This window comes from Musca autumnalis, unplaced genomic scaffold (genome assembly GCF_047663935.1).
Source record: "Musca autumnalis isolate F117 unplaced genomic scaffold, ASM4766393v1 scaffold_2, whole genome shotgun sequence".
NCBI lineage: Eukaryota > Metazoa > Arthropoda > Insecta > Diptera > Muscidae > Musca > Musca autumnalis.
This window is the reverse complement of record NW_027411755.1, coordinates 62,710,411-62,731,329: the sequence shown is the minus strand read 5'-3', so window position 1 is coordinate 62,731,329 and position 20,919 is coordinate 62,710,411. Positions and strand designations below refer to the sequence as shown.

Below are 20,919 nucleotides of genomic sequence, written 5' to 3'. Positions count from 1 at the left end.
GTCGTCTTCATAGACGACTTTAAGGTCGTCTTCATAGGCGACTTTAAGGTGGTCTTCATAGACGACTTTAAGGTCGTCTTCATAGACGACTTTAAGGTCGTCTTCATAGACGACTTTAATGTCGTCTTCATAGATGACTTTAAGGTCGTCTTCTTCATAGACGACTTTAATGTCGTCTTCATAGATGACTTTAAGGTCGTCTTCTTCATAGACGACTTTAAGGTCGTCTTCTTCATAGACGACTTTAAGGTTGTCTTCTTCATAGACGACTTTAAGGTCGTCTTCTTCATAGACGACTTTAAGGTCGTCTTCTTCATAGACGGCTTTAAGGTCGTCTTCATAGACGGCTTTAAGGTCGTCTTCATATACGACATTAAGGTCGTCTTCATAGACGATAGACGACTTTAAGGTCGTCTTCATAGACGACTTTAAGGTCGTCTTCATAGACGACTTTAAGGTCGTCTTCATAGACGACTTTAAGGTCGTCTTCATAGACGACTTTAAGGTCGTCTTCATAGACGACTTTAAGGTCGTCTTCATAGACGACTTTAAGGTCGTCTTCATAGACGACTTTAAGGTCGTCTTCATAGACGACTTTAAGGTCGTCTTCATAGACGACTTTAAGGTCGTCGTCATAGACGACTTTAAGGTCGTCTTCATAGACGACTTTAAGGTCGTCTTCATAGACGACTTTAAGGTCGTCTTCATAGACGACTTTAAGGTCGTCTTCATAGACGACTTTAAGGTCGTCTTCATAGACGACTTTAAGGTCGTCTTCATAGACGACTTTAAGGTCGTCTTCATAGACGACTTTAATGTCGACTTCACAGACGACTTTAAGGTCGTCTTCACAGACGACTTTAAGGTCGTCTTCACAGACGACTTTAAGGTCGTCTTCACAGACGACTTTAAGGTCGTCTTCACAGAAGACTTTAAGGTCGTCTTCATAGACGACTTTAAGGTCGTCTTCATAGACGACGTTAAGGTCGTCTTCATAGACGACTTTAAGGTCGTCTTCATAGACGACTTTTCATAGACGACTTTTCTTCATAGAAGACTTTAAGGTCGTCTTCATAGACGTCGTTTTAAGGTCGTCTTCATAGACGACTTTAAGGTCGTCTTCATAGACGTCGTTTTAAGGTCGTCTTCATAGACGACTTTAAGGTCATCTTCATAGACGTCGTTTTAAGGTCGTCTTCATAGACGACTTTAAGGTCGTCTTCATACACGACTTTAAGGTCGTCTTCATAGACTACTTTAAGGTCGTCTTCATAGACGACTTTAAGGTCGTCTTCATAGACGACTTTAAGATCGTCTTCATAGACGACTTTAAGATCGTCTTCATAGACGTTGTTTTAAGGTCGTCTTCATAGACGACTTTAAGATCGTCTTCATAGACGTCGTTTTAAGGTCGTCTTCATAGACGACTTTAAGATCGTCTTCATAGACGTCGTTTTAAGGTCGTCTTCATAGACGACTTAGGTCGTCTTCATAGACGACTTAGGTCGTCTTCATAGACGACTTTAAGGTCGTCTTCATAGACGACTTCAAGGTCGTCCTCATAGACGTCGTTTTAAGGTCGTCTTCATAGACGACTTTAAGGTCGTCTTCATAGACAACTTCAAGGTTGTCTTCATAGACGACTTTTCATAGACGACTTTAAGGTCGTCTTCATAGACGTCGTTTTATGGTCGTCTTCATAGACGACTTTAAGGTCGTCTTCATAGACGTCGTTTTAAGGTCGTCTTCATAGACGACTTTAAGGTCATCTTCATAGACGTCGTTTTAAGGTCGTCTTCATAGACGACTTTAAGGTCGTCTTCATACACGACTTTAAGGTCGTCTTCATAGACTACTTTAAGGTCGTCTTCATAGACGACTTTAAGGTCGTCTTCATAGACGACTTTAAGGTCGTCTTCATAGACGACTTTAAGGTCGTCTTCATAGACGACTTTAAGATCGTCTTCATAGACGACTTTAAGGTCGTCTTCATAGACGACTTTAAGATCGTCTTCATAGACGTTGTTTTAAGGTCGTCTTCATAGACGACTTTAAGATCGTCTTCATAGACGTCGTTTTAAGGTCGTCTTCATAGACGACTTAGGTCGTCTTCATAGACGACTTTAAGGTCGTCTTCATAGACGACTTTAAGGTCGTCTTCATAGACGACTTCAAGGTCGTCCTCGTAGACGTCGTTTTAAGGTCGTCTTCATAGACGACTTTAAGGTCGTCTTCATAGACAACTTCAAGGTTGTCTTCATAGAAGATTTTAAGCTTGTCTTAATGGATTACTTTTATGTCGTTCACATAGACAACTTATGGCCGTCTTCATAGACGACTTTAAGGTTGTCTACATAGGCGTCCTCTTCATAGACGACTTCAAGATCGTTTATTGAGACGACTATAAGGTCGTCTATTGAGACGAGTCTAAGGTCGTCTATTGATATGGTTTTAAGGTCGTCTACTGAGACGAATTTTGGGTCGGCTATTGAGAGTCCACATTTAGATCGTCTACTGAGACGATTTTAAGGTTGCCTATTGAGATTATTAAAAAGTCGTCTATTGAAACCACTTTAAGGCCGTATATTGACGTCTTTGAGGTCGTCTAATAGGGCGACATTATGTTCGTGTATTGGGACGACATTGAAGTCGTCTCTTGGTTCGACATAATGACAAATTAAGTGATTTACATTATCTTTTTTTCCGCTACTTGATGATGGAAATGGCGTTCATTTTCCCAAATTTATTCACTCTGTATGCATTGTGCTCCAGTCCAAAATTTTGGTCTTTCTCTCTCTCTCTCTTTCTGTGTGGTGGTAGTCTGCTTGCCTGACTGACAATGACAGTGTTGTGTGCTGATACTGACACTGACTGTATGTTACAGAACTCATTTGCTTGCACTGCTACTGGCATAGCCAACCAACCAACCGACCAACTAGACCGAACCAACAACAAAAACCATTCATCGTTAGTGCCATAGCCATTACCATCATATGCCACTTCGTTGTAATCGTTGTAGTAGTCGTGCTTCAGTATTTGTAGTGGCTGGTCGGGTGGATTGCACATTTTTAATTGCCAACATTGTTAAGCGTTATTTTCGTTCATTCGTTTTGCTCGCTCGGTCGCTTGTCGTTCATCCGGTTGGTTGGCGTTCGATAGTTGGCCATTTTTAGTTTAGCGAAGAATCAGCAGGTGCGTTAACGTGTGTGTTATTTCAAGCTCTATGGTTTTTTTCTTCTAGTTTTTTCATCACTGTTCGGAAAAGAAGTGTTTCGCAAATAGAAAAAGGCAAAAAGAAGTATTTAAAAACTGCAGTTACTGTTTGATTTCGGTGGAAATTTGAGTGAATAAAAAATCTGGAAATTCAATAGACTGGCATTAAAAGTTCTCACAGAACGATATCAATCAAGTTTAAAAGTTTCCGTTTCGGTTATCAAAACTTTAGCAGCATCATCATCATCAGCAGCTGCAGACTTTGGATTAACAGCAGCAGACCACTTCGTTTGCGCTAAATTTGGCGCAATATTCCACTTCAACGTTTTCTTCATCTTCTTCTTCTGCTTTGGAATATTTCTTCTTAAAGGAGGAGCACGAAAAAAATTCACAACTTGTTGGTCCGGTAAGTTGAGTGAAGCAGAAATGCATGAAACAGAACTTTGAAATCTGTTTGGCGGAAATTGTTTTTTTTTGGGACATTTGCAGTTGAATGTAAATGCTGATGAAGGAAGATGTTTAAAGGAAGAGTAAATTAAACACTTGGGTGATTTTTAATTAAGAATGGAATTAGAATTGTCTTAATTAAGGTTTAATAGGTTGCAAAAATTTCAAAACTATGGGGAAATTTCAATTAAAAACTTGAATGTGAGCGTTAAAATGGGAAAAAGTTGTCGTTTAGCAAAATAACTTAAAACCGACGATTTAAAACAAATAAATTAAATTATAGAAAATGCGTTTTAAAACTAAATTAAAATATGACAACAAAATTCAACCTTCAAATCCACCCCCTTCAACCACTAACCGTAATGTTGTTTATCTTATTTCGATAATTAGATTAGTGGGAAAAATGTTGTTTATCGATTTACTAGGAATTTTAAAATGTAATAGCTATTGTTAGTTTAAAATAAACATTTAAGGCTTCGACGTTGTATTTCATTGCAGCTGGGTAGGGGTGGTTGTCGTGAATATTCTAACTTTTCTGAGAATTATTAAATGGGTGCTACATTACTACGAATAAGTCTTTAAAAGCTACCGTTAATGAAGATTCAAATGACTTTAAATCATAAGTATTATCCACGCGTGCGTATAAGTATTGATATAACGTATACCACACCATTGCAAAATAATCACAAACGTAATAGAACAAATTTTCAATTAATACGTAATTTTACGGCTTATGCGACAGGGAAATAATAATGGGGGCAAGGCCGTGAGTTAGAGACCATGCTAAGACTTAATTTTACCTATTTTTGTTGGTAACCCTAAAAAGAGTTACAGAATTCTGACCTAAGCGTAAAATTTTGAGCGTTAGTTTTCGGAGTTCTTTATTTTCGGACATTTGGACTTCGGCCCACAATTAAATAACACCATTTAAATCATATCCCCAAAACCTACGTGTATTAAAAATTATAAAAGCAATGTGAAACGATGTCCACCTTCAATATCATTTAAGAGTTTCGCAGCTCCGCAACCATATTAGTTGGTGGTAGCATGGAGTCCCTCCAGAGATATATATATTGCCATTATAAGCACTACAGAAATAACTGCGGTTAAAATTGTAGAAAGGATTATAGAAGGATACCTTAATATCATTTACGTCAACAATTTTGGACTTTTTGTGAGAGGTACCAGAATGTGTGGCCCGAGTAAGACCATGATTGGACATAATCTAAGTTTGGAAAAAATACTACCAAATAAAAGCTTGGAATATATCGGCTACTCATTTGAAGAGTTATACTCGTTGTGCGCACACACAATTTTAGTTACTAGATTTTTGATTTGTCGGGCTTTTATTTCCGGAAATATGGGTTTCCTCAAGGAAACAATTATACACTATAATGTTTTAATTAGGATCACAAGGACTATTTGCTGCAAAAATTTCAAAACGATTCGCAAAATCGCATTAAGCTGGTTACACATTGTCAGTTTTGAATGACAGCTTTGCGGTTGCTTGATAGTGTGACCGTTCATTTTTGTCATTCATATTTCATTCATATTCAAAACCGACAATGTGTACTGCACTTTAGGCAGCATTGCGGTGTTTTTATGCCCTCCACCACAGTATTTAGGGTGTTTTAAGTTTGTTTTTCCGTTTGTAACGCATTGAAATAATCATTTGCGACCCTATAAAAAATATATATATTCTATATAATCTTGATCAAGGTAAAATTCTGAGTCAATCTGTGCACGTACGTCCGTCCGTCAGTGGTAATCAATCACTCCAGCATCCACAAAAATGGAGATAGGACGCTGAAATTTTGGGAAGATGCGTTTTTGTTTGCAGGCAGGTCAAGCTCGATGATGGGCTATAACGGTCTACGTTTTGGTACAGCCCCCATATAACGGTACCTCCTGATTTTCGGTATATTTTAGAATTTTAGCTATAGTTTTTAACCGAACTAGCTGTAATTTGACATTTGAGGTTCTCACTAGCCTCTAAACTTCTCCACCAAAATTTGTCAACATAGGTCCATGTTTTGGTATAGCCCCCATATAACGGTACCACCTGATTTTCGGTATTTTGAGGGTCTTAGTTACATTGTTTGACGGAACTACCCGTAATTTGACTTTTGAGGTTCCCTGCAGTTATAAAACTTTTCCACCAAAAATTGTTAGGTGTAGGTGGCTGAACACATTTTTAGATTAGGTGCTGGATTCCCGTTCTATGAAAATTTGAAATGAAAAATATTTTCTTTTTAATTTTTTTCATTTGACATTTACTTCCTTTATAAAATTTTTCATTTCACATTTTCATGGAAACAGAATTGAGCCCTAGATTTGATATTTAAGCATTTGGGAAAAATGTCGAAAATTTTTTCCATCTAAAAATGTGAAAGGAAATTCCATTTTACTTAAGACTATTTTATGGTGGAGGGTATATAAAGTTCGGCCTGGTCTAACTTAACTTTTGTTAGTCGTTTTTATTTTAATTATTGAAATATAGCCCGTTTTCGAAATTGATATGCAAAGTTCGAACCAACTCGGAAACTCTGCTCAAAAGTTTTCGTACACAGCAGCCATTGAATTAGGTGGTCATAGGAGTTTCTACATCTTTCGGGTCAATTTAGGAAGTATGAACTTAGCCCTGATAAAAATCTGCATCATCGCAGTACAATCGAAACCATTAGAGAGCTTGACTTAAACTGCACTTTTGCTAAAATTTAACTTTTGTTACGAGGTACCTAAAGGAGTGCACCGATATGGCTCAATTTCGAACTTGTCCTAAGTTTGGAAAAATATTACGATCTCCAAATTTTCGTCCATTATAGGAAAAATGTTTAAACCTATGTGAGGAAGATATCGAAAGTAGTGGAACGATATGGCACTTTTTTTGAACAAAATATTACGAGGCCCAAATTTTGTACAAAATCGCTTGCTCAGTTCGAGAGTTTTCGTGCGCTCCAGCCGGACTGATAGACAAATTTTGTAACAAATCGCTTAATCCGTTCGAGAGATATTGTGCGCGCCATTTTTGCAGACTATTTGGAACCTTTGTGAGTGATACCGGATAATGAGCGTTGTCGGAGAACTCCCGAGGCTTTTTGACGCTCTATTATATACCCAATTTATGGAACTTTTTAACAAACTGCATTTATTTAAGCTTTTTAAAATAAAACTTGCCCCTGACAACCACAGGTTTACCTCCTCTTCCCTGCTAAAAATATGATTCTTGAAAAATGCTTTAAAGTGTTTAATAAATCTGCAGTTTAAAAATAAACCGGCCACAACCACTGACTTAAATTACTCGAGGGACACTGACGATCCAAAAAACAACGATTTGTAAAAAGTTTTTCTCAAACTTATAAGTGTAAATTTCCAAAAATTGGCCTGAACATATCATTAGTTCGCACCAAAAAATAAAAATTATACTATTTTTTATTGTGTAGCAATACCAAACACTTCATATATTGAGATCAAGGATAGTGTCCAAATCCATAACACAAAATTATAAATTCCAATAAAACTCATCTGAATTATGAAACAATTTAAAATTTGCATGTGAACCTTTCTTTCATTCGGGCACTGTATCAAAGGGTTCAGTCAGGTTCCACTGTTTACTCAATGTTACATTTCAAAAGTGTACTGTGGAAGGATTCTTGTTCTATGAAAATTTGAAAAGAAAAATATTTTATTTATATTTTTTTGACATTTATTTCCTTTATAAAATTTTTCATTTCACGTTTTCATAGAAACAGAATGTCAACATATTAGTCCGGTCAAAATAGACATTGATATAACAAAAATTCCCACAGAGCTGAATTTTGGTGGAGAGCTAGAGTTTGCCATAAGAAGCAACGTCCTAAAAGTCCCAATTGATCCCATGTGTGCAAAAAAATTATTCGGGGTCAAAGGTCAAATTTTAAGGGTTTTTAGGTTTTCGGATTTATTTTTTGATAACGGTTGATCTAATCAAAAAGTGGCTAAAGTAAATATTGTAGACCGAAAAATTATCTACAAGTTTGACCTTTATAATTTTTTTCCTAGAAGGAACCATTCTTGAGATATAGCTGTTCTAAAAAACACATGATTTTTATGCACTTATAAGGGAAATATGCACATATTCAGACGAACCGGCTAAAATAAGCGAAGTAATCGGGTCTGTCCCCCAAAAAAATATATATTTTCTTGAAGAGCGAAATTATAGCTATTTTCTAAAAAAAATTCCAACAAAATCGAAGCGTGTTTAGTAAAGTTATTCAATGTTAGAGTCATTTTATGCAAAAATAGCCCATTTAACCCACATGTATAATCGAAAGCCCAACTGGAACGCCCCAACGAAAACTCTGCGATTTTTTTCAAGTTTTGTCCGAAGGTAGGGTTTGTTGCGCTGATTACGGAAATGTATAATTTTCAACGGTTGCGGATCCGATTCGCCGGTTATTCGACCCGAAAGGCCAAATTTAAAAAGCGGGTTAGACCCGGTTCTACTGAACCGATTACTGCAAAGTGGATATCGTTTGAAAGCTTACGGAAGTATCTAACACATAGTGTCGTTACTTTAACCGCTTCGCCTCATAATGTACTTACGCGGCTAATTTTTTATTTGACATTTAGATCGCGATATCTCGAAAATGGTAAGTCTTTTTTAAGAATCATAAAGAACACTCTTGTAGACAATTATTAAATCTACAACTTGTACTTTAGCCGGCTTTTGCTAAGTCTTACCGTTTTTGAGAAAAATTAAAAAAACTGAATAATGCCTCCAAAAATGACCTTTGACCCCGAATAACTTGTTATGCACACATGGGATCGATGGGGACTTTTAGAACGTTGCTTCTAGTGGCTAACCCTAGCTCTCCACCAAAATTCAGCTTTCTGGGAATTTTTGCTATTTCCCCTTTATACGCATGTCTATTTTGACCGAACTATATGTATATATGCTCTGTTACAGAACCTGCAAGAAATCTACTATTTTGAAATTTTTCAAATTTTTTATTTCCATTATAAAATTGTTCATTTCTTATTTTCATAGAAACAGAATGTCACATATGCTCTGTTCCAGAACCTGCAAGAAAGGCTTTATGGTGAAAAAAGTAGAACACATGTATTCTTATGAATACTACCGAAATACGTCTAGTGTATTTTATTCAAAGTTGAAAAAATTCCACTCGGACAGAACGTATAATATGTGGTCTCGAATTTTCATTGATGATTGTCAAATTTATGCGATCACATCTAAAAATATTTATTTTTGAAATTAAAATAATTTATTTTAATTTATTACTAATTTATTGTCACAGGTATATGTAAACAAAACATAAAAATTGTTTACAAATACCTGCGACACTAGTATTACTTACAAAAACAAATTTCTATGTGGTTGTTGTTACGTTTGTTGTACAACAACACTTGCCTCTACCTGTAAGATAATTGTACCATGGCACAAAGGTCCCAAATGCGAATTGCTTCGCCAAATGTCGATTTTTTTGACATTTTCTTTTATTGTTTTTTGTTGTCATATGAAAGTAAACACTCTATTTTTTTCTAAATTTTTATTTACCGCTAAAAAACCTCTCAAAGTTAACATTTGTATACTCAGTTGATATAAGAGTCACGTGGTCAGTATTTTTTGATAGTTCCTGTTGCGACAATATCGCAAAAATAAAATAAAAAAATCTTAAAGTAAAATGTGGAAAAGAAAGATGGTAGTGTGTGGTTTCAGTTTACAAAAAATATTGAATACTATTGATGTACAAAAAATAAGACATCAATGTTTTTAAAAGGCTTATTAAAATTTAATAATTGTTTAACTTCTAAGTTTGCTGTAGTCGTAAATAATTTTGTTCACTAGTGACACCTCTATCAAAAAAATCGAAATTACTTTGAAGTGTGTACTTTATAAAAAAAGAACAAATAAATTTATTTATTTGTTCTTTTTTTTTGATTTTTGGCCGGAACAAAAAACAGAAGATACAAATAAAGATATTTTTTTTGAATTTTTCAAAGTTAAAATCGAATCCCAAGATGCTCCGAAAGTTTTTACAAATATATACCTAAATGAAATCTTATAGTCAATGGACAATGGTTCTAATCACGAAATTTTAGGCATTTTTTCAAGTTAAAACATTTTTATTTCTTATATATATATTGGTGCAGTCCCAAAGTTGAAATTTAAAATTCATTTCTTGCTCAAATTTTACAAGCAGTTTAAATAGAATAGTGGATTGGACACAAATACGAGTTATGGCTACATGCAGTATCCTATTGGAATGGAGAGCTAAAAATACATATTTCAACCGATTTTCATAAAAATTCATATTTAGTAGTTTGAGAGTGTAGAAAACAACTCTGTTACTTTTTTTGAAAATATGTCCACTTTTTCTCATAGCCCCTATGTTAATTGTATCGACCGATTTAGATTTAGTTTTGGCCAGAAAATTTGGAATTGGGACCAATGTGCGATGTAAAGTAGGTTGTCGTAGGTGGTCAAACAACGAAGACATCACAATTGTCGCAAATAAAACCCAAATTTTCAGTTTTGCGATTTTAATTATAATGGCGAATGTCACAGCTTTGGCTAGGGACCTTCCAAAAGCAAAGCATGGCTATGAAAGTAGAAAATCCCTTCTTTACAAGGATGCAAAATAGGTTGGCGTAGGTGTCCGAATAGCGTAGATATAATAGTCGGTAAAACATCCTATTTTGGCATTTTTTTGAAATCACGTTACAGGTCGCAATTTTGGTCGGATCGTCAGGAAATTTTGGGCGTTCATGGGGGTCCCAGAGAGGAAGAAGCCTATTGCATCCCATTTTTCAATATTTTGTAACCACGCTACAGTCAGAATTTTGATCGGATAATCACAAAATTTTGGACTTTGATGGGAGTGTCACAGAGAAAGAAGCCTATTGATATTGGTGATGCCCAATTTTCAGGGATCGGAATGGGTAAACAATTTATGTGGAGAAAATTCAAAGTTTTATTCATATGCGAATATCTCCGATTTATTGTCAAAACTTATACGACGCTATGGCACTCAGATAATAATTAGCTAAATCTATTTGGAGCTGTTGCCTGCAAAAGTTTATAAATAAGTAAAACATATCTAAATCTGGACATTTCGCTTCCAAAATAGTTATGTTTCTTTAATATCACGCTTTTTGTCATCTGTTATTTTTTTTTACAAAAAAAAAGTTATTGCACCTCTAAAAACTTATTGTATGACATGTTGAAATGACTGTTGCTAAAGGGCACAAACAGAGTAAGAAAGGGTTAGAGAGAGAGACGTAATTTCTACCATTAGATGATGATGGAGAGATTTAGAACTATTCACAGTTGTACTTCTTGTACTTGTTGTCGCAACATGTTCCAAAATGACACTTGAGCGTTGCGTGTCATTCATTTAAATGTCACCCAGACGAAATATTATCATGAAGTACCTACTACTACTGCTGCAAAAAATAGACAGACATCCACACAGTGACAATCACAACAACAGCAACAATTGGTACAGGGACAACGAATTCTTTTCACAGGTGCATTCCAGTTGTAAATGTGCGCACATAACTTTTGACGAGATTTCTTTTTTTTTGGAACAGGGAAAATGTTTTGCATTTTTCTGTGTGTGGTTGTGTGTGTGATTGTGTTGCATTTGTAAGGGGTTTTTGGGGTTTTGGTTAAAGGGTATATTTTGACAATTGCTGTTTTAAATGCAGGTGAAAAATGCTTGTCATATTTATTTGTAGTGAGTGACAATGTGCGTGGCGTACTATATTTTTGCCATGCTTTAGAAAAGTTGTATGCAAAATATGTAAATTTCTGTTGAATTTTTATGACGAGAAAAAAGAAGGTAAATCTGGGGAAAATAAAAAATACATCATGACTGTTGAGGTGTTAACTTGCAATTCAATTGCGGCTGACAGTGTGGGGAAATTAAGGGGTTTTGGGGGCAATATTTGTAATGCTGACACATTTATGCAGTAACCTTAAAGCGGTAAACTGTAGAGAGGAGATACAATTTATTTATTTCCATGAGCTGAAACGATTTACCGTATCCCGTGGTAATTTTTCGCCCTAAAATACCTTGAAGTTTGGCTGGACAATAGTGTAAGTATTAGGGTTGTGACTTTTTACAACCTCATTTCTCATGGCGTGATGAGTTTCTACATAAGATTACATAAAATCTTAATTATAAGGTAATTCGGTGGAAAAAACCTCACGCACAAAATGATTTTAAAATTTGAATTTATCAGAATTATGGGCAATATTTTGAAGTCACTGTAAGCAGATATACAATTGAAAATAAACCTTAGAGCCACATGAGATAACTAAACTGACATAACATTTGGTTCTCACTAATTTTCTTTAATTCTGAGAATCGTAGAAATGCCGTAAACGCTTTTTTCAAAGATATAATTTAAAAAAATTTAACTTTTTTCAGAGTGGTTTGTGCATGACCTCTTTCAATATTTGAATGGAATAAACGTTATTTTAGTTATAAGCAGGCTTATAAAATAACGTTTATTCCATTAAAATATGTATGAAAAAAGTTCATGCACAAATCGATATTGAAAAAATTGTTTTTTGAAAAAATGTATGAAAAAAATTCTTAAAAATTATTTCCTGGTGCGCGAATGAATAAACTATTCGCTATTTTTGAGATTTTTTTACATTTTTTCAAAAAAATATTTTTTTAAATCGATTTGTGCGTAAACTTTTATTATACATATTTCAGTGGAACCAACGTTATTTTAGTGAGTAATAGGCAAAATATCATTCATTCGTGCTACAGGAAATCATTTTTGAGAAAAATGTCGAAATGTCGTAACTCTAGTAAGTATATCATACCTCTTCTGGATACTTTGTTAAGACCAGAATGACTTTCTGAACTATTAAAAACTTCTCTGTAAGTGATGTCGTAGTTTGTTCTACACGCTGTTCGCACTCGGCGATTAAAAGGAGATTCATATGAAAAATCAAACAATTAAGAACGACTTTAAGCTCGGGGCGAATTTTGTATACCCTCCACCACGAACTGTATTGAAGTGAATAGGGATAACTAGTATCCTCTCGTTTACGAAGGTGCTAAGTTCTTCCTTTACAAATTTTTCGAAAAGAGCTTTTGTAACCTCTGTTCTATAGGGGTCTATATGAAGACGTAGCCCAATACCGACAAATTTCTGGCGGAAAGTTGCATACCCTCAACGAAGATTAAATGCCAAATTTCAACCATTTCGGAGCCAAAATCTTCAAAATACCGAACATTGGGAGGGACCATTCTATGGGGGCTATATGCAGACGTGGAGCAATACCGAAAAAATTCAGAAGGAAAGTTATATGTCCCCAACGAAGAACAAATAACATATTTCAGTTGCTTCGGTGAGATATTGAGGGCACAACCTTCAAAATACCTAAAATCGGTAGGCACCGTTCTATGGGGGCTATATTAAGACGTCGACCTATACCGATAATTCTCTTCTGAAATATTTTATACATCCATGGAATACTAAATACCAAGTTTCAGCCATTTCGGTGTGATATAGAGACCTGCACCTTCAAAATACCAAAAATCGGGAGGTACCGTTCTATGGGGGCTATATTAAGACATCGAGCTATACTGATATTTATCTTCGGAAATATTTTATACACCCACGGAATATTAAATACCAAATTTCAGCCATTTCAGTGCGATATTGAGGCCTCCACCTTCAAAATACCAAAAATCCGGAAGTACCCTTATATGGGTGCTATATTAAGACGTCGACGTATACCGATAATTCTCTTCTGAAATATTTTATACACCCATGGAATACTAAATACCAAATTTCAGCCATTTCAGTGCGGTATTAAGGCCTCCACCTTCAAAATATTAAAATTGGGAGATACCGTTCTATGGGGGCTATATGAAGATATGAACCTATACCGACCAATTTCAGGTAAAAAGTTTTATATACCCAACGAGGCCAAAGTTCAACCATTTCGGTGTGATATTTATGTCACAACCTTCAAAATACCGAAAATCTAGAGGTACCTCTCTATGGGGCTATATGAATGCGTGTACCTATACTGATAATTCTTGCCTGGAATATTGTATACACCCATGGAATACTATATACCGAATTTTAGTCATTTCGGTGTACCGAAAATCGGGAGGCACGGTTCTATGGGGGCTATATGAGGGCGGAGACCTATACCGACAAATTTCAGGTGGAAAGTCTTATACCAACCCAACGATGTTTAAATAACTAATTTAAGCCGAAATACCGAAAATAGGGAGGTGCTGTTCTATGGGGGCTATATGAAAACGTGGACATATCCCAACAGATATCAGGTAGAAAATTCTCGACCACCAACGGAGACTAAATTTCTATTTTCTGCCATTTCGGTGTTATATTGAGGCTACAGCCTTCAAAATAATATACTTTATAGGGTCTCCAACGGAAATAAAAATTGAATTATACCCTCCATATTACAGTGGTGGGTATAAATATGGAATCGGACTGAATTTATTGATATGTGAATAATCTACCCTTGTCTCTTTCAACAACGCTCGATTCCGCGAAAGCTATAGGTTGTCGGAAATATTTTACTTATTAGGGTAGCCTAGATGTGCAGCTACGGTAACAACGCCCACTTCACTCGAAGACCTATTCTGAACAGTGTGCTGTGTAGATGAAGGTGAAGAGATTTACGTGTTATAGCCTAATGAGGTGGAACGTGAAGCGGTTTTAAGATTAATGCTTGATGTTGTTGTAGTAACTCAGATATATTCGTTCATATATCTTTCTTCAGTTTTCTGTAGTGGAATCCTGTAACTCATTTTTTGAGTTAACGACACAAATCGGTAACACAAAAACGTAAAATTGTGAATGAAAAGTTCAAATAAAACTTTACAACACTGTTGCTATTGGTAGATCTTTACGACTACTTTTTATTGGTCGCTAACTTTAATTTTACCGATTTACTTTAATTTTTAATTTTACCGATTTTTGTAGGTAACTCAAAAAATGAGTTACAGAATTCCACTACTGGTTCTGATGACCTTATTCAAAAATTCTGCAACCTGGACTGGTGGTGTCCATAAAGAATCAGTAGCCAGGGAAGTGAGTTTAAACAAATGCAGAGTGTCGTGCGATCCCATGCTGCTGCATCGCAACTGAGCTAGCACCACTCATGTTTGCTTGGCAACTGACGTTCTTCTGCTGTGTTTTATGGAGAATGGGCTACGAGTACAGCAATCAAACTGTACCTTTGTACTACATACGTAACCGCATCAGTATGATTGTTATCCAAGCTCGCCTGATAGGCTCGTTGATCTAGAGTTTCTCGTTTATACTTTGGACCTCTCTCTCCACATCATCGACAACGTCTTGTTATGTTGATAAACCGATAAAAGAAGGTATCCTGTTTCAGTCCTCAGGGCGTTAGTCTGGCTGGTGTAAATAGTCATCCACTGAGTAGCGCTAACATGTGTATACGCAGGCACCGCAAGGCTTACAGCAGATCGGCCTATTACTTTATAAGATGTTAACAATCTTTCTTTGTCAGCACCTGTGGCTTGCGCGGTTTGCGTCGAACGTTACCAGCAATATCAGGGCGTGAACAGTGTGACAGTGGATTAAGCGGCAGATATTTTTATATACCGCAGATGGTAGAACTGCACCAAGTCATCTATATAAACATCTAATCTATCACATATGACATCAACGATAGGACCCGACGCCAAGATTGTACAATCATACGCATACATTACAATCTCTATGTCGTCTGGAAGGCGTGGAATTTCAGAAAAGTAGAGGTTAAATAGTTCCGGAGATATCACCTCACCTTGGGGAACTCCCTGTTATACTCTAAGGATATTCGACTTTACGAATTCTACAAACGACTGGTGTCCATACATATAGTTGATTTTCCAACGTTTCAAACACGACTGGAGGGAAGGCTTCTCAAACAGCTTGGTATGGTTGACAGCATCAAAGGCCTTCGAGTCAAGAACCACCATAACTGTTCGGTCGCACAGCCATTTGTGTGGATATGGCGTGTAATGCTGTTGTAGTGCTGCGCATTTTCCGAAATCCATGCTAATGCTGGATAACTGGGAAACTTCTTCTCATCATAGCGAGTAGTAGTGCCTCGAAAGTCTTTGCTACGGGGGACAAGAGAGAGATCGGTCTGTACGATTCATTTTTGCCTGGCTTCAGTAGCGGGACCATCCTGCCATCTTTCCAGACTTCTGGTACAATATGGATGGCTAACGATAGATTGAGGACACTTCTTAAATACTCAACACCGGGTTCATCCAGTTGCTTAAGCATTACAAGGACAATATCATGGATGATTTCGCGATTCCGATGACATCTGCAACATCGTTCATCGTAAATCGTGGTGGTACCACTTTGGTTGGGAGGGCTCTTATACGGCGTAGGACACCTTATCTGTCTTCGGCATCTCAACTTCAGAGAGCTCTATATATTGCCGGTTAAAAAAAAACCGTTAAAAGTAACAGAAGTTCTATCATCCTTCTTTCCCGGATTCGAGAGTGATTCAACCGTTTATTTATTTAATTCTGCAGCAATGTTACATTGCTTCAAGTGCTACATTTTCCGCCTAAGTTCGGCTACTAGTTTGTTGACTCTTAGAGTAGGTTCTCTAACACTTGGGTTTTCAGGGTTCGTGCGACTTTCGTGGTCTGATTTCGGGTAGTGATAATGTCCCGGAGAATTCTCTCAGCTTCCCAAAGATCTGACGGAATGGGCAGCTCTTTGAAGACGTGGTTGGTATGTTCTCTGAATCCTTGCCAATCAGATGGTGTGAGCCAAGTGAAATAACCGGTCGCCAGGACATGTCATTTATCACACCGGTGCCACAGTGATGATGTCTTGCGAGCTGTGGTTACCTCCTCTTATACTCGTAGGATCGCCTTCATTTACCTTGCAATATATAAAGCTATCAATTTGCTCGGCCAGCGCTGTACCCCTCTGTTCATTGCCAAGAGCTAAATGCCAAAGCTCATGATCAGAATTGAAGTTCCCTAGGAACAAATCGTTATTGACCTTCAAAAAGAACTAATGTCGGGCATATAACGCAGGGCACAGCGGTATGTACACATTAAACAACTTTACCCCGACAGTCCCATACTTTACCGCCACCCCATACATTCCATGTATGGGTCACAAGAGTCGAGCTCAAGTGAGATAGGTTTGTACAAGACAGACTGGTGTATAAGATAGACATGTCTTCCTACTCCGCTACTTCTCCGATCTTTGTTGTTGTAACCATCTACACTTTGCAAGCTACAGGTGAGCTTTGTTTCCTGAATCGCAGAGAGCATGATATTCCTCCGACTCATAAAGTCCACGATAAAAAGTCGCTAACTTTATTGCGGAGACCGTTGTACTTGAATTGCTGGAATGATGCATTTTCGGAGCGCAGAACAACAACATGGGGTTTTAGATGCTGTGTTTGTTGTTGTTCAGCGGTAGATATGCTGGTAGATGCCCTGGCGCAGCAACAACAATAGCGTCCACAAAATTTGAGATAGAGCGCTACATAGGCAAATAACGGTACCATTGGCAGTTCAAGTTCGAAGATGTGAGTTATCGGCCCATGATTGAGGATTTAAGCTACAATTTTTAACCGAACTAGCTGTAATTTGTAGAGTTGGGCAATCTCGTTCAATTGAACGATCCGGATCACTGTCCTCGTTCAAAGACGAACGAGTAACATTATAAAAACCAACGTGTGAAATTAAGTATACGCAGTTTTTCCAAAGAAATTACCGGTGTCCATTGAACGAGATAGTGATCTGGATCTTTCAATTGAACGAGATTGCCCAACTCTAGTAATTTGACCATACCATGTTTTGGTATAGGCCCCAGGCCCCTGTACTACCTTTAATTTGACATGTGCGGTTACCTGAAGTCGCGAAACTTCTCCATCATAAATTGTCAACATGGGTCCATATTCTGGGTTAGCTCTATGACGCTACCTCCCGATTTTCGGTATTTGAGGGTTTAGCTACATTTTGTTGACTGAGCTATCTGCTATTTGACATTTGAGGTTCCCAGTCATCACAAAACTTGTTCACTAAAAATTGTCAATATAGGTCCATGTTTTGGTATGGCCTCCATATACGGTATCTCCCTAGTTTCGATACTTTGAGGATTTTAGCTAAATTTTTTGACAAAACTACATTTGAGGTTCCCAGAGGCCACGAAACTTGTTCACTAAAAATTGTCAACATAGGTCCATGTTTTGCTATAGCCCCCACATAACGGTACCTGCCAATTTTCGGTATTTTGAGGGTTTTAGCTACATATTTTAGTGTACTGCCCGTAATTGGACATTTGAGGTTCCCTGAATACACGAATCTTCTCCACAAATATATTGTCACATAGGTCCATGTTTTGGTATAGGCGCTATATAACGGTACCTCCCGATTTTCAATATTTTAAGGATTTTAGCTACAATTTGTAAACGAACTAGCTGTAATTTCACATCTGAAGTTCACTGTGGTCTCAAAACTTATCCACCAAAAATTTCCATCGTAGGTCCATGTTTTGGATTAGCCCCCTTATAAGTGTACTTCCTGATTTTCGTTAGATGGAGGATTTTAACTACAATTTTTGACTGAACTACCCATAATTGGATATTTGAGGTTCCTTGCATGCACGTATATTCTCCACAAAAATATCGTAAAAGTGAGCATCTGGATGAACCAGGAGTTGAGTATTTAACAAGTGTCCTAAACCTATCGTTAGCCACCCATATTGAACCAGAAGTCTGAAAAGATGGCAGGATAGTCTCGCTTCCAGGCAAGAATGCCAGCGGAGCTGAATCGTACAGACCGATCTTTCTTCTGTCGCCATTAGCAAAGTTTCTCGAGGCACTATTCCTTCCCTGATTAGGAGAAGTTTCCCAGTTGCCCAACATCAACATGGATTCCGGAAAATGCACAGTACTACAACAGCGCTAGACGCCATATCCACACATATCAGTAGAGAACTGAACCAGAACAGGCCATGCGACCGAACAGTTATGGTGGCACTTGACCTATCGAAGGCCTTCGATACCGTCAACCATGTCAAACTATTCGAGAATATAGCTACAGCTATTTGCAATAAAATCAGAAGTAGGAACTACATTCTCAAGGCTTGGGGAGCTGAGAAAGAAACTTTGTTGACCTCTTACAAAGTAAGCTATGCGGCGCTAGCGTGGTATACAAATGTTAGCGCTACGCAGTGGAAGAATATTCAAACCTACTAGAATGCCAACCTGAGAACTTAAACAGGGTGCTTCCTCATCACACCAGTGGACAATCTTCATGAGGAGACGACAGTTTTGCCGTTGCATCAGCACAACACGATGTTGTCGATGTAGTACCTGCTGGGGTGCTACCGCCGTGAGCATGTCGTTCACGATGTAATAGACAGCTGTCCCCCGCAAAGGCACGTCAGGAGAGATCTTCATGATCTACAGAAGAAGGTCCGAAGGTATAAACGAGAACCTCTAGACCAACGAGCCTATCAGGCAGGCTTGGATAACATTCACACTGATGCAGTACAGATATGCAGTGTGAACTTGGGGACCACCGCCCATCCATCGCATCGGAAGAACGCTTTCAAGGCAAACATGATTGGTTTTAGCCCATTTAAGATTCGGACGATGCAGCCCAATACATGTCCGGCATGTGCATTGGGAACACATGAGACTATGCAATTGTTTACCGGCTGATTCTTTATGGACGCAACCAGTCCAAGATGCAGAATTTATGAGTCTGGGTATAGAATAACCAAAACCTGGTAACTGAATTTACACAATCAATACATGTTACAACAACAACTTATGAGCACGACAATATAAACATTTAGCATCCAATTTTGTCGAAACTTTGCATGTCGTAAAATTTTTACGAACATCCATGAATGTCTATATCGGACAACACCTTCGGTTACCTTCCTTAAAAAAGTGAAAATTTTTCGCTTAAGTAAAGTTTAAGGGGATCCAACACGGTGCAGTGGTAAGCACTTTCGCCTTGCACTCAGAACTTCTGCGATTCAATCCCTGACCAGAACATCAACATTTTCGGCGGTGGTAAATCCCCTCAGAGTAATATTGGGTTGCATTTCCTGAGTATTGCAGCCATTTAAAACTTCTCTACAAGTGGTGTGCCATGCTTGGAGAATGCGGTACAGAAGAACGCCAGCTGTCATGGCGAGCACGAGTGGTTTGGCCCAGTTAATTTGTATTGGGCCCGAATTGATGCCACGATACTCAACACATGCCCAGCATGTGGATTGGGATTACACGACATGTTGCATTTGTTAGCTGCCCAGCTAACCCCACTCACCTCTCTCCTGATTTTTTATAGACGCAACCAGTCAAGCTTTCAGAATTTTTGAATCTGGATACAGAGGAACCGGAACCAGATAACGAAAGTAATACATGAACGATAATATGCGTTGTTTCAAACCAATAAAAAAAGTATTGTCACCATAGGTCCATGTTTAGGTATAGCCCTCATAATGGTACCCCCAGAGGTATTTCGGAAATTTTAGCTACATTTGATACCTGTAATTTGACGTTAGGGGTTCTCAAAACCTCTCCACCTCCTGATTTTCGGTATTTTGAGGATTGTATCTACAATTTTTACCAACTTGACTGCAATTCCCAAAATACCGAAAATAAAGTTCTTAGTGGTCACAAAATATCACCGCCAAAAACCGTCAACATAGGCTTGTGTTTTGATATAGCCCCCATATAACGATACCTCCAGATTTTCTGCATTTTGGGGATTTTAACTACATTTTTGATGTGGCCACAAAACAACTCCACCAAAAATTGTCAACATAGATCCATGATTTGGTAAACCCCTCCCCCCCTATATCGGTCCCTCCCGATTTTCGATATTTTGAGGATTTTAGCTACAATTGTTTACCAACTTAGCTGTAATTTTACATTTGAGGTTCTTAGTGGTCACAAAATATCTCCACCAAAAACCGTCAACATAGGTCCATGTTTTGGCATAGCGCCTATATAACGGTACCTTCCGATTTTCGGCATTTTGGGAATTTTTAGCTACATTTTTTGGCTGAATTATCTGTAATTTGACGTTTGGGGTTCCCAGCGGCCACAACAATTCTCAACCAAAAATTGTCTACATAGGTATATATTTTGGTATAGCCCCCATATAACGGCACCTCTCGAATTTCTGTATATTGTGGATTTTAGCTACAATGTTTAACCGAAATAGCTGCAATTTGACA

The 20,919-nt window shown here is 37.6% G+C and overlaps 1 protein-coding gene across 3 annotated transcripts in view; it reads left to right on the top strand.

Annotated features, from left to right (window-relative positions):
• Positions 1–2,860: 2,860 nt before the first annotated feature.
• The window catches only part of Ggamma30A (guanine nucleotide-binding protein subunit gamma-e), a 390,809-nt gene continuing 372,750 nt past the window's right edge, over positions 2,861–20,919 (top strand). The window contains exons 1-2 of one of the 3 annotated variants that reach the window (XM_073967709.1): positions 2,861–3,140; positions 3,242–3,619. The gene's annotated coding sequence lies outside the window, so the exon portion shown is untranslated. Of the gene's footprint in view, positions 3,620–20,919 lie in introns of all 3 variants that reach the window. The other 2 variants (XM_073967710.1, XM_073967708.1) reach the window with 2 other exon arrangements.